At 37.5% G+C, this 12,723-nt stretch overlaps 1 protein-coding gene across 5 annotated transcripts in view; it reads right to left on the bottom strand.

Annotated features, from left to right (window-relative positions):
- LOC114660226 (rho GTPase-activating protein 26-like) overlaps positions 1-12,723 on the bottom strand; it is a 254,418-nt gene that overhangs the window by 28,237 nt on the left and 213,458 nt on the right. The gene's annotated exons all lie outside the window — the stretch shown is intronic.

Below are 12,723 nucleotides of genomic sequence, written 5' to 3'. Positions count from 1 at the left end.
CAGAGTCACTGGCAAACTAATAGCCCATTAAATATTTTGAAAATGTCAAGCCTCTTAAATTAACAGACTTCATTCCTTCCACTCTTATTTGGATAGCAGTTGTAAACCAGTAAAAAATGATACACATGGTAAATTCACTTCTAGTAAAATAAAAATAATTTTACTCTTTTCAATTTAGTTTATTTGCATTTATATACATTATTTTATATTTTTCCACTGAAGGTATGTATTTTTCTTAGTAAATCTGGGTTCTTGGATAAATATGAATAGAAATCTTTATACAGCATGCTACTGAAATTGAATCTTGGGAGCATTAGCCCCTTAATTGAATCTGTTCTGCCTTTTCGAAAACAACAAGGGGATTTGTAGTTCAAGTAGTCTGTGAACTTGCACTTTCTTTTCGGCATAATGGGTATTCCTGAATTTATGTAAATGAAAGAATTATGAAAATATTATTAAATTACTTGAAGAAATGACTTATTACTTGATCAACTGATAACTAAAAAGATATTTCTTTATATGACAGTATAAATGTGTGATTTGTTTTCCATTAAAATATTACAAAGCATTTGTAATTTGTTTTGAACCAAGTCTGGTAAAACTTGACTTACTTTTATGGAATGTGATTTGTTATTAAAATCAATAAAATAAAATAAAAATATTACAAAGCAGCACTTAAATATGACAGACTGTACCTGGATATATGAAAGTTCTTAGATCTCACATAGAAAACATGAAATTGTAATTTTGATTTTGAATAAATTCACTTAGTTGCAGTGAATTAGGATTATAAATAATTAAGGAAAGGAACATTTATAATGAACTGTCTACTCACCAAGAAGATAAAGCTGAATTCAAAAGATGAAGTGAAAAAGCCAAATTGGACAGACATCGACTATTCTTGTCAATATCTGCGTTGTTTACTACCGGAATTGAAGTGAAGATTCTGGGAAAAATGTGTGCACACTACTATGCAAATGCTAATTGATGTATGGCTTTCAATTTTTACCAATGATAAGCATATGGAGATTTTCAAATTTTAGGAACCAAAATTCCGGACATTTTCAAAATTTTATAAATTCCCCCAGGACAGTCCATGGCGCATTAAAAATGAGGACATGTCCAGGAAAATGAAGACGGTTGGCAGCCCTACCTGTAAGGCTTTAACAGCAATTCTTAGTAAGTCAATGTCAAATTCGCACAAGTATTCATTTAGCAATAAATTGCAGCAGTACCTGTTGAAGACAGATTGAAATCTAATTAATATAAGTGTAGACTTCAGTGTTAACATCTAGTATGCACCATGCAAAGGACCTGTCTCTGTTATGCCATTTGCAAAAGCAGTGTTAATGTTTGTGATGCACCATCTGTTGGAAAGATAAATGCAATGCATTTAATTACTAAAAATGCTTGCAATGTGCCATCTTTTTGGAATGACAGAGACATAGTAGCCGGATGAACTCAAAGACAGAAACTTATCTTTCTATTAAGGTGGATAACATGTTTGTGTGAAAATGGCAAAGTACAAACAAATAGTTTTCTGAGCATAGTCATGTATCCATATGATGTAACAGTAGCTCAGTGATGATGTAACATAAAGAAACAAATTAATGATATACAAGCCTGAAGCTGAAATGTCATTTTTGTGTTGGTTTTAAACTTTCACTTCATTCTGTATGAACTTGTCTTTACTTAGAATGTTAGTAAAAGGTTAAAAAATGCAGATACCTTCACTGTGGAATTTCCTATCTTATGCATCTTACTTAATGTTTGAACTTTTGCCATCTCAGTAGCTGTAGAATTGTGAAAACTTAAAGAAACATAGTTACACAGGTATTTCACCTCACAGACTCCTAGAAAACATCAGCTTCTCATCTTTCAAGCATTGTTTTGGTAGAAGGATGTGAAGTTACCCTGGAAATCAGAGCCCACTACATCAACTATAATTATAGAGTTTTATGATGCATTTAATTAAATTCAATAATTATAAATAACTATATAATTTGGCATAAAATAAATAATGTTGATGAAAAAAACTGTGTGTTATTCTGTAAAATAGTTTCAGTAATTCTTTGACTCAGATGGTTTGATCTGGAAACAAAAATCAGCTCTCTATTCAGAATTCCTCTGATGAAATCATACTACTGACAGCAACGGAAACACTTTTTATTAAGTTATATTTTCCCCTATTGACTGTGTCTGCTGTTGTGCTTGATAATATTTGTTTACTTGGAGGCTGTAATTTTTGTGAAATATTATATTTGTTATTGTGCTTGCTTACAAAGGGAATTCCTATGTGAATAACAATTACAAGGCACTTCTAGCAAAATCTGAAAAATGAACCTGAATGGTTTTATCCTGATGTTCCCTACTGGATAAATCCTCTGGCCAATCTGCCGTGAGCCTGCATAGGACTACGTGGATTAATGAGGGATAGATGGAGGTCACAATTTTTTTTTTTATAAGTAGCATCATAATGTGATTATCCACCTACCAAATGTCAATCCCATTTAATCCAGTTCAGGGCCACAGAGGTTTAGAGCCCATGGGCAGCGTCATATATCAGATAACTGCCCATGGCAGGACATATTTGACAAAGTGGCAAGACAGTAAAGTTCTGCTGCCAAAATAACTAGAAATACTTTTAACATAATACTTTGAACATAGGGCAGCACGGTGGCAGTGATAGCGCTGCTGCCTCGCAGTAAGGAGACTTGGGTTTGCTTCCTGGGTCCTCCCAGCATGGAGTTTGCATGTTCTCCCCGTGTCTGCATGGGTTTCCTCCCACAGTTCAAAGACATGCAGGTTAGGTGCATTGGCGATCCTAAATTGTCCCTAGTGTGTGCTTGGTGTGTGTGTGTGGGTGTGTGCCCTGCGGTGGGCTGGCACCCTGCCCGGGATTTGTTTCCTGCCTTGCACCCTGTGTTGGCTGGGATTGGCTCCAGCAGACCCCCGTGACCCTGTAGTTAGGATATATCGGGTTGGATAATGACTGACTGTCTGACTTTGAACAGTTTTGTGAAAGTCTTATAATTAATCATTAGCAAGTTTTTTTTTCTCCACTTCTTTATAAAAAGGTAAATAAACAATTTGGGACCAAAAGCACATTACATTATCATTGCTTATCTGATGATGCATTATTTTGTTTCACATTTTAGGGTTTACATTATTTCTCATATTATTATATATTCTTCCAATACTGCTTATATTTAGACAGAGGGCTTACAAATTATTGAAATAAGTTGAGACATCTTTATAGATTTTTTTTGCATTATGTATAATACACATTGTATATATTTTATATAAACATATATTTATCTTAATAAAAGGGCAAGTGTCTTTGCGTGTGTGTCAATCCATGTGTCCCTGTTATATGCCATTTCGTTTGGGATTTGAAAAAGCAGTGCTAATGTTTGTGAAGCGCCAACTGTTGGAATGAAACATGCAGTGCATTTTATTACTACATGAAACATAACATACATTCCAATAAATGGTGCCCTGCAAACATTACTGCTGAATTCATCCAACAGAGAGTAACTGCCAAACAGCCTGAAATCAGCATAGCTACCTGAATAAAAGAGGGCTAAGATGAAGGAGGAAAAAAGGAAATGTCTGTGTGTGCCTGTGTAAATGTGTGTCCATCCTAATTGCTCAAGTTAGGAAGACAATTCTGAAAATATGCAAAATATGTAGAAGAATGGTAAAAAAAAATCTAAACTGATAATAAAAATACCACATAATGATCTGAAAAAATAATAAAATTGGTCCTAGCCTATTCTGTTGTCAGCAACAGCACAGTGGTAATGACTTCCTTGCACTAGCACGGGCCACCTGTGCTAGTATTTGGCTGTAATGCTAATTACTTATAACTTTGCATGCTGGTCAGTGGACGAGTGGCAATAATGATATATCAATATACATATCTGAAAACTAGAGTTCCAACACAACTAGGCTACAGTTGCTAAACCAAGTCAATGCAGCAACAATGACATGCCACATTTTCTTGGCAGAACACTTCGACTGCAAGAGTGGTCAGTTTGATAAGCAATGCAAAGAAGAAGTGTGCAAAAACGGATGGCTAGATTAGAAAGGGACAATGCTGTAATCATGGAAAAGGTATTGAGTGCATATTATACCAGACCAAATGAACAACCCACATATCAAATAAAAAACAAGAGGTCTATGTTACTTACTCAGATTTCCGTCTGTCTTTGATGATTAGCACAGCTAGTACTGTATATACACATCTCCTTCAGAAGTTATTCAGACCTCTTCACTTCTTTCATATTCTGCCACATTGCAGCCTTATGATATAATCATTTACTGTAAATGTACTTTTTCCCTCATCAAACAAACTCAATAGCCTGAATAACTAAGTGAAAACAGTATTTTAGGACTTATTAAAATAAAACTGGAAATATCACAATGATGCAACCTTTCAGACTCTTTACTTAGCGGTACCACTTTCAGTTGCAGCCTGGAGTCTTTTTCTGTATGACGCAACAATCTTTGCATATCTGGATTGCAGGATTTTCGGCCATTCTTCTCTGCACCTCCTCTCAAGCTCTGTCAGGTTGGATGGAGACTGCTGGTGAACAGTTATTTTCAGGTCATTTCAGAGATGACGGGGGTGTTCTGGAACACTCAAGAACATTCCCAGAATTATCCCTAATCCACTCCTGTGTTGTCTTTACTTTGTGCTTAGGGTCACTGTTCTGTTGGACGGTGTATCTTCAGTCTAGTATGAGGTTCAGAGTGTTTTGGAGGAGATTTTTATTAAGGTTATCTCTGTACTGTGTTCTGGTTCCACTCAACCCTGTCTAGTATCTCAGTCATTGCTGCTGACAAACAACACCCAGAGCATGATGCAGTCACCACCATGCTTCACCAATGGAATGTTGTTGTGCAGGTGATGAGCAGTTTCTGGTTTCCTCCAGATATGAGGTTTAGAACTGAGGCCAAAAAGTTCAATCATGGTTTCAACAGAGCAGAGAATCTTGTTTGTCACAGACTGAGAGACTAATAGATGCCTTTTTAAAAACTCCAAGTTAGTTTTCATGTGTCATCTGGCCACTCTGCCATAAAGCTTAAAGTAGTGAAATTATATAGTAGTGATTGTTCTTCTGAAATTTTCTCCCAACTCCACACCGGTTCTCTGGCACTCTGCTACAGTAACCAATAGGTTCATGGTCACTTCTCTTACTAAGGCCTTCTTCTCCGATTGCTTAGTTTGGCTGGGCAGGGAACTCTAGGAAGGGCTGTGGCTGTTGCAGACTTAATCAATTTAAGAATTATGCAGGCCACTACGTTTTTGGGAATCTTTAATACTGCAGTTATTTTTGTAACATTCACAGATCTCTGCCTTAACTAAATCCTGTCTCTCAGTTCTGCAGGCAATTCTTTTGAACTCAGTGTGTCAACTGTGGGGCCTTCTATAGACAGGTGTGTGTCTTTTCTAATCATGTCCAATCAACTAAATTGACCACAGATGGACACAAAACAAGGTATAGAAGGATCTCAATCATGATCAATAGAATGGGATGGACCTGAGCCAGATTTCAAACGTTACAGCAAAGGCTCTGAATACTTGGGTCACTATGGTATTTCATTTTTTTTTTTAAATTTAAAACATTTGCAAAAACATTCCTAAAACCATGTTTTTACTTTGTCATTCTTATATTATTATTATTATTGAGTGTTGCTTGATATGGAGAAAAAAATCAACTGAAGAAATTTTAGAATAAGACTGCAATATAGCAAAATGTGTAAAAAGTGAAGGGGGCTGAATACTTTCTGAAGGCACTGTACCCAGCACTGAAGTTACTAAATAATTTCCAAAGGGAACATTTTGGCAGCAAACCTATATTTACTGAATATACTCACTGTGGGGAAAAACTTTGCATAACTGTGTCCCAAAATGCCTCCTAGGGGCACTTCCCAAGTAAAGTGCAGATGTAGGGGAAAATTTTGGAATGAAACAGTCTACCATATGGTCTTCACTTATGCAAATGGGGAATCTGTGTAAAATCTGGCAGAGATAGGGTACAACAGTGTGAATATGCATAATGGACAAACAGAAAAACACACATTCAGATATTATATTATATATGATATTATAGATATTATATATTATATATGTATATATATACATACACACACACAGTATCAAACTGAAGTTCACACCCCTAAACAAAGGCATAACATGGCCATTAGTAAGATATCTGCACCATAAACATAGAATTTATCTATTACTATAATAATTATTTTGTTGCTTAGTCATCAGTTTGCAAGACTGTTTTCAAAACTGATTGAAAATAAAATACTACTAAAGTAGTATATACTGTTACATACATAAAACAAAAATTCTAATCCTTGTCTTAGCGTACCACAACTTGTACCCACACCAACAGCAACAGATCTCCTAATCACTGGATGGACATCTCCATTGACAATTATGTTATTTCAGACATGGGCAGCATACTAACACTTATAGCATTTTTTGCTATATTACTGACCTGATAATTCTGCACATAAATTTGTTTGTATATGTACCTTGAACATCAGCTGGCATGTTGTTTAATCTACTGCAACTTGATTTAGTTAGCTCGGGTTTTTCTGCAAGTGCCCAGTAAAGCATTGCAAATTTCTGGGAGTTTTTCACTCCAATGACCTTGTTTGCATGTTTTATTTTATGTTAGATGATGCACATTCTGTTCTGTTTGAAAGCAGGTTAGACTACTGATGTTAATGAATGTTAAACAGGAGAACAATTTAAAAACTCCTGGTAAGGTCAATATTTTTTTTTTTATTCAGGAATCCATATTACTAACCGAGAATGGTAAACCGGATGGACGCAGGGACATCCGGCCATGGGCCGTAGCCGCAAAAGACGTACTGCGCAAGCGCCTCCACAAAATCCCCCTTACAAGCCGTAGCCGCAAAAGACGTACTGCGCAAGCGCCTCCACAAAATCCCCCTTACAAGCAACGGAAACCGGATGCAAAGCAACGTAAAATAAGAAATGAGGCGCCCATAGCACACAGAAAAAAGGAGTCAGACGCGAAACGAAACACACACAAAGAAGAGAATTGAGACCCACGACACACAAATGAGGCAACGCCCCCTAGCACAAAAAAAAAGAAGTCAGACGCGAGCGCCACACAAACCCATTGGACACAAAACGGGACAGACTACGGACATAGCACACGAAACATACACAAAAAGCAGGATTCGGACCCACGACCACATTAACATAGTAAGAAATGAGGCACAAAGCACCATTACTAAACGAACCGTCCGTATTAAATATACGTCATCTGAACACATTCAAATTATGCAGCATAGGTCGATCTCATTACACTGATGCACTATTAACCGTTCAACCACAGAAAAGGCTCCATATTAACAGTGAGTGCGATCCTCCTTATTACTTATCCATATTTATAACGCTGAAGAACAAACAAGTCATGAATTCACGCTCACGGGTACAAAACGATACAGCTCGAGTGACGGGACCAAACACACGAACCCGCATGAAAAAAAACAATACATGTCGGTCGAATAACCGACATACAAAACCGGGCAAGGCTCAATACAAACAATGACCGCCGTAAACTGCAACGGGCTTCTCACACAGCACAGGCAAATCGATTACGGCTCCAGAATAGCACGTCCCAATTCCTGCACATACAACGACGCGCCTCTCAAACGGCACAGACAAAACATTCACATCAAGGACATCAACGACAGACACCTGCTAAACGATTGCGCCAGTTAGCTGACAACGCGTTCAATAATGAGTCCACTATTCATGAAAATTCATTGGGATTAATGAATGTCATTTGCAATCATTGTCATTCACTTAACTTCCCTGAAGAAACAACTGGCAATACAAGTAATGAATTTACACGTTATTGTCAAAAGGGTCAAATTTGACTGCCTCCTTTACATTCATATCCTACATATCTACAGAAGCTTCTAACTGACGAGGTACCTGAAAGTAAAAACTTTATGAACTGCATTACATCCTACAATAGTTCATTTGCTTTTGCATCTAATGGCATCCACTCACTTACTCAACACCATTGATAAACTTCTACAAACGTTGATGATTAATAATATTCCCTTTGGAGGAAAGGTACTTTTATTAGGAGGAGATTTTACACACTGCTTAGCTATTGTTTCACATGTCATGCGCTCGGCTATTCTTCAGTCCACCTTAAAATACGCAGATAATTCGCATTGCTTTCAAAAGAGTTACGGAGATATTTGGAACAACAATCTCATTACACAAAATACCCCTTTTAACACAATGAACTATATTCTGTCCAAAAAATATTAATGTTGATCACATTAATAACCAGGTCATTTCATTACTTCCTGGAGTGGCACAGCTCGGACCCACGACCACACTAACATAAATAAGAAATGAGACACAAAGCCCCATTACTGAACGAACCGTCCGTATTAAATATACGTCATCTGAACACATTCAAATTATGCAGCATAGGTCGATCTCATTACACTGATGCACTATTAACCGTTCAACCACAGAAAAGGCTCAATATTAACAGTGAGTACGATCCTCCTTATTACTTATCCATATTTCTAACGCTGAAGAACAAACAAGTCATGAATTCACGCTCACGGGTACAAAACGATACGGCTCGAGTGACGGGACCAAACACACGAACCCGCATGAAAAAAAACAATACATGTCAGTCGAATAACCGACATACAAAAGCAGGCAAGGCTCAATACAAACAATGACCGCCGTAAAATGCAACAGGCTTCTCACACAGCACAGGCAAATCGATTACGGCAAAAGAATAGCACGTCCCAATTCCTGCACATACAACGACGCGCCTCTCAAACGGCACAGACAAAACATTCACATCAAGGACATCAACGACAGACACCTGCTAAACGATTGCGCCAGTTTGCTGACAACGCATTCAATAATGAGTCCACTATTCATGAAAATTCATTGGGATTAATGAATGTCATTTGCAATCATTGTCATTCACTTAACTTCCCTGAAGAAACAACTGGCAATACAAGTAATGAATTTACACGTTATTGTCAAAAGGGTCAAATTTGACTGCCTCCTTTACATTCAAATCCTACATATCTACAGAAGCTTCTAACTGACGAGGTACCTGAAAGTAAAAACTTTATGAACTGCATTACATCCTACAATAGTTCATTTGCTTTTGCATCTAATGGCATCCACTCACTTACTCAACACCATTGATAAACTTCTACAAACGTTGATGATTAATAATATTCCCTTTGGAGGAAAGGTACTTTTATTAGGAGGAGATTTTACACACTGCTTAGCTATTGTTTCACATGTCATGCGCTCGGCTATTCTTCAGTCCACCTTAAAATACGCAGACAATTCGCATTGCTTTCAAAAGAGTTACGGAGATATTTGTAACAACAATCTCATTACACCAAATACCCCTTTTAACACAACGAACTATATTCTGTCCAAAAAATATTAATGTTGATCACATTAATAACCAGGTCATTTCATTACTTCCTGGAGTGGCACAACTCTTTCTAAGCTCTGACAAAGTTGACTCTGATGACGACAATGACCATCTTAATTTCCCCTTAGAATATTTGAACACTATTAACCCAGACGGATTAACACAACACAATCTTAGCCTTAAAAATGGAACAATAATCATGCTATTAAGAAACCTTAACACTAAACAAGGTTTATGCAATGGTACACGTTTAGTCGTCAACACCATGCCACACAATGTTATTAAAGCAAAACTTCTTACAGAATCACATGCTAACAATACTGTTCTAATTCCTACAATTACCTTACAACTTCTGACCTGGAATTACCTTTTACACTTAAACAGCGACAGTTCCCCATTAGACCTGCCTTGACCATGACCATCAACAAATCACAAGGACAAACCATAGACAAAGTTAGCATCTACCTCTCTGAGCCCGTTTTTGGACATGGACAACTTTATTTGCTTCCTATATGCGTCATCTACACCTTCACACTATGCTATATCTCATTCATACATCACGCTCTTTGTAAATTCACAACACCAGGGGTTGGCGAGCGAAGCGAGCAGGGGGCGGAGCCCCCTAGTTTACAGATAAACTGACAGAGTCGGATGCACAAACTATAATAAAGAAACATTGGGACTACACCAGGTGTGGACCACCGGGGCACGTTTAGCCTCACTAACCCGACACAAACAGGCAGAGACACAAGTGTTGCACTGCACATGTTTTTATTTCCATGGGGAAGAGCTTTTCTCTTGCTCTCAACAGCAACACAGTCCAAAGCACCAAGCACAAAACACACTCTTCTTCTCGTGATCTTTCTCTTACTTTCCCTCGTCTCCACTCCTCCAGCAAGCTTTGTCTTCTTCCACCCGACTCTGGCTCCCTGAATGGAGTGAGGCGGCTTCTTTTATGTTGGCCCTGAGAGTGTTCCAGATGGCTCATCAATCAGACCTGGAATCACTCCCAGGTGTGATGAAAGCCCAAAGGTAGGCCTCTGCAGCACCCCCTGGTGGCCCCCACGGAACCCAACACAGCTGTGCCACACTCCAATTCCCAGCGTGCCCTACGGGAATCCATGGTGACACAGCCACCCAGGAGGGCTGATACCCTCCAGATGCCCTCTCCCCCAGTCCTTCCATCTAGCTGGCATCCCGGCCAGGTAATCGCAGTGGCCGCCCGTCACACAGGCCATCAGAATGTTTTTTATCAAAAATTTTTTTTTATAAAAAAAATGCATCCACACATTTTAAGTAAGACTAATGTCAAAGTGAATGATATACAGTGATTAAAGCCACAACTTGTAATGCATTCTCAAACCCAACCAAAACATTTGAGATCTTTCCATCTTTCCTGAATTTGCTGAAAGTCACACATAAACAATTTCATATCTATATCCGCCCCCCCCCAAAAAAGCTGACTAAGAATGGATGGTGAGACTAACACTGCCACTGCTTGCAGAGTTACACATTGTGCTTAAACTGATATGCATTAATGTATAAAATTTAATTATGAGAGTTTTCAAAACATTTAATACAAAGATAAATAAGTATTGTATATATTGTAATCTTTTAAGTTAGCCAATAAAAGGTGTCATTTTGCTTGACTTTTCACTACAAAGATAAATAAGTAAATAAATGTTTTATTTTAAAGAGATACTGTATTCTAAAAATTTTGGTCTTTTTTTCCCCTACCGATCCTGTACTTACAGTATACATTTATTACAACTAAGAAACTGTTGGTGTGGTACAGAAAGAGCTTTAAAACTTCACCTTTTCTTGCCTTTTGGTTGGAAATGGGTGTAACTGCAAAACATTTTTAATGCCAGCCCTGTGAGGCCACAGAGTCTTTAGACTTTGATCAAAAATTAAAATAATGTACTAAACAATAAAACCCCTAAATACTACATCACATTTATGAATATTTTGAAACTGTTAGCTGCAATCCATCAAAATTTGTTCACACTCAAAATGATCAAATTGTATCCTTGACACATTAACATGGACCAAAAGTTGAAAGCATTGAATGACCACTTTGAGACCGGAGACAAGTGTCATTTAACCCTCCCATTACAGTAAATGTTTTACTGCATTATCCTTCTATTATGTGTGGGAATAAAACAAGATTTCTATATATTATAACTGTACTTTCCCATAAAACATTTTTATCTTAAAATTAAATCCATCAACTTTTGGGAGAAAACTAAGGGATTTACAATATTAAAATGCTAAGTGTTTCTAAATTTTGCTTACTGACCTCATACAGTAAACTCATGCATCTTTCAAATGCTGAATATAACCCCTCTGGCTTTGCAGCCTGACACTTTCAGCTTCATTTCCTGTCTGCTGTCAGAAATTCTCAATACACAGTTCATAGGAGCACATAGTTTATTAACAGTGGTCATGAGGCTTTATTGGCATGAATTCTCATCATTTGCTGCTATTTCTGAGTATCTGGGCTTATCGTATTACATGGATCCCTGGGTGAACAAATACTATGAATCAGAATTACGGAGTTCAAAAGAGAGAAAGATCTTCTCAAACTGCCTAGACCTCCTGACTATTTATTTAAGCACTTTTATGATTGTACTCATTACAGTAATGTCTACTTTGTACGACAATAAATTTTGCCCAAGTTATTGAGATGGAAATTCTGGTAGGCTGACATCAGTTACAGAAGCAGAGTTCTAATTAAAAGGTGGATTTTACGTGGTCTGGAAGATATCCCACCTAGAAGAAATGTGACATTAGTCTAAGACCTAAGACACTTTTAAAACTATAAAATGTTCAGGAAGTTGACAGACATTATTTTTAATATGGATACCAAGAAGAGCTGGTAATAGAGACACATCAAAAAGTCATCAGTCGGTAAAGGGACATTTTGCCAGCAAAACAGATGGCAGACTATAAATCACAGTCAGCAGCAAACAGCTGCATAGAAAATAGAATGCTTGATGGACATTTGCAGCATAGCACCTACACCATATACCATCTGAAATGGACACTTCTGCAGTATAACAGAAGTGCCCTACTAAGATCTGACAGCAGGCTCAGATAAACAGAATTCAAACACGGGACAAAACTGGGATTTAAAGCAACTTTACTATAAGCTTATTTAAAAGAACATAAGTGGGCTTGAAGCCACAAGAATGGGGAGTGACAAACTAGGAAGGAAACCGCTCTACGG

Source organism: Erpetoichthys calabaricus, chromosome 11 (genome assembly GCF_900747795.2).
Source record: "Erpetoichthys calabaricus chromosome 11, fErpCal1.3, whole genome shotgun sequence".
Classification (NCBI taxonomy): Eukaryota; Metazoa; Chordata; class Cladistia; order Polypteriformes; family Polypteridae; genus Erpetoichthys; species Erpetoichthys calabaricus.
Note: the sequence above shows the minus strand (reverse complement) of the source record. Positions and strands in the feature narration are given on the sequence as shown.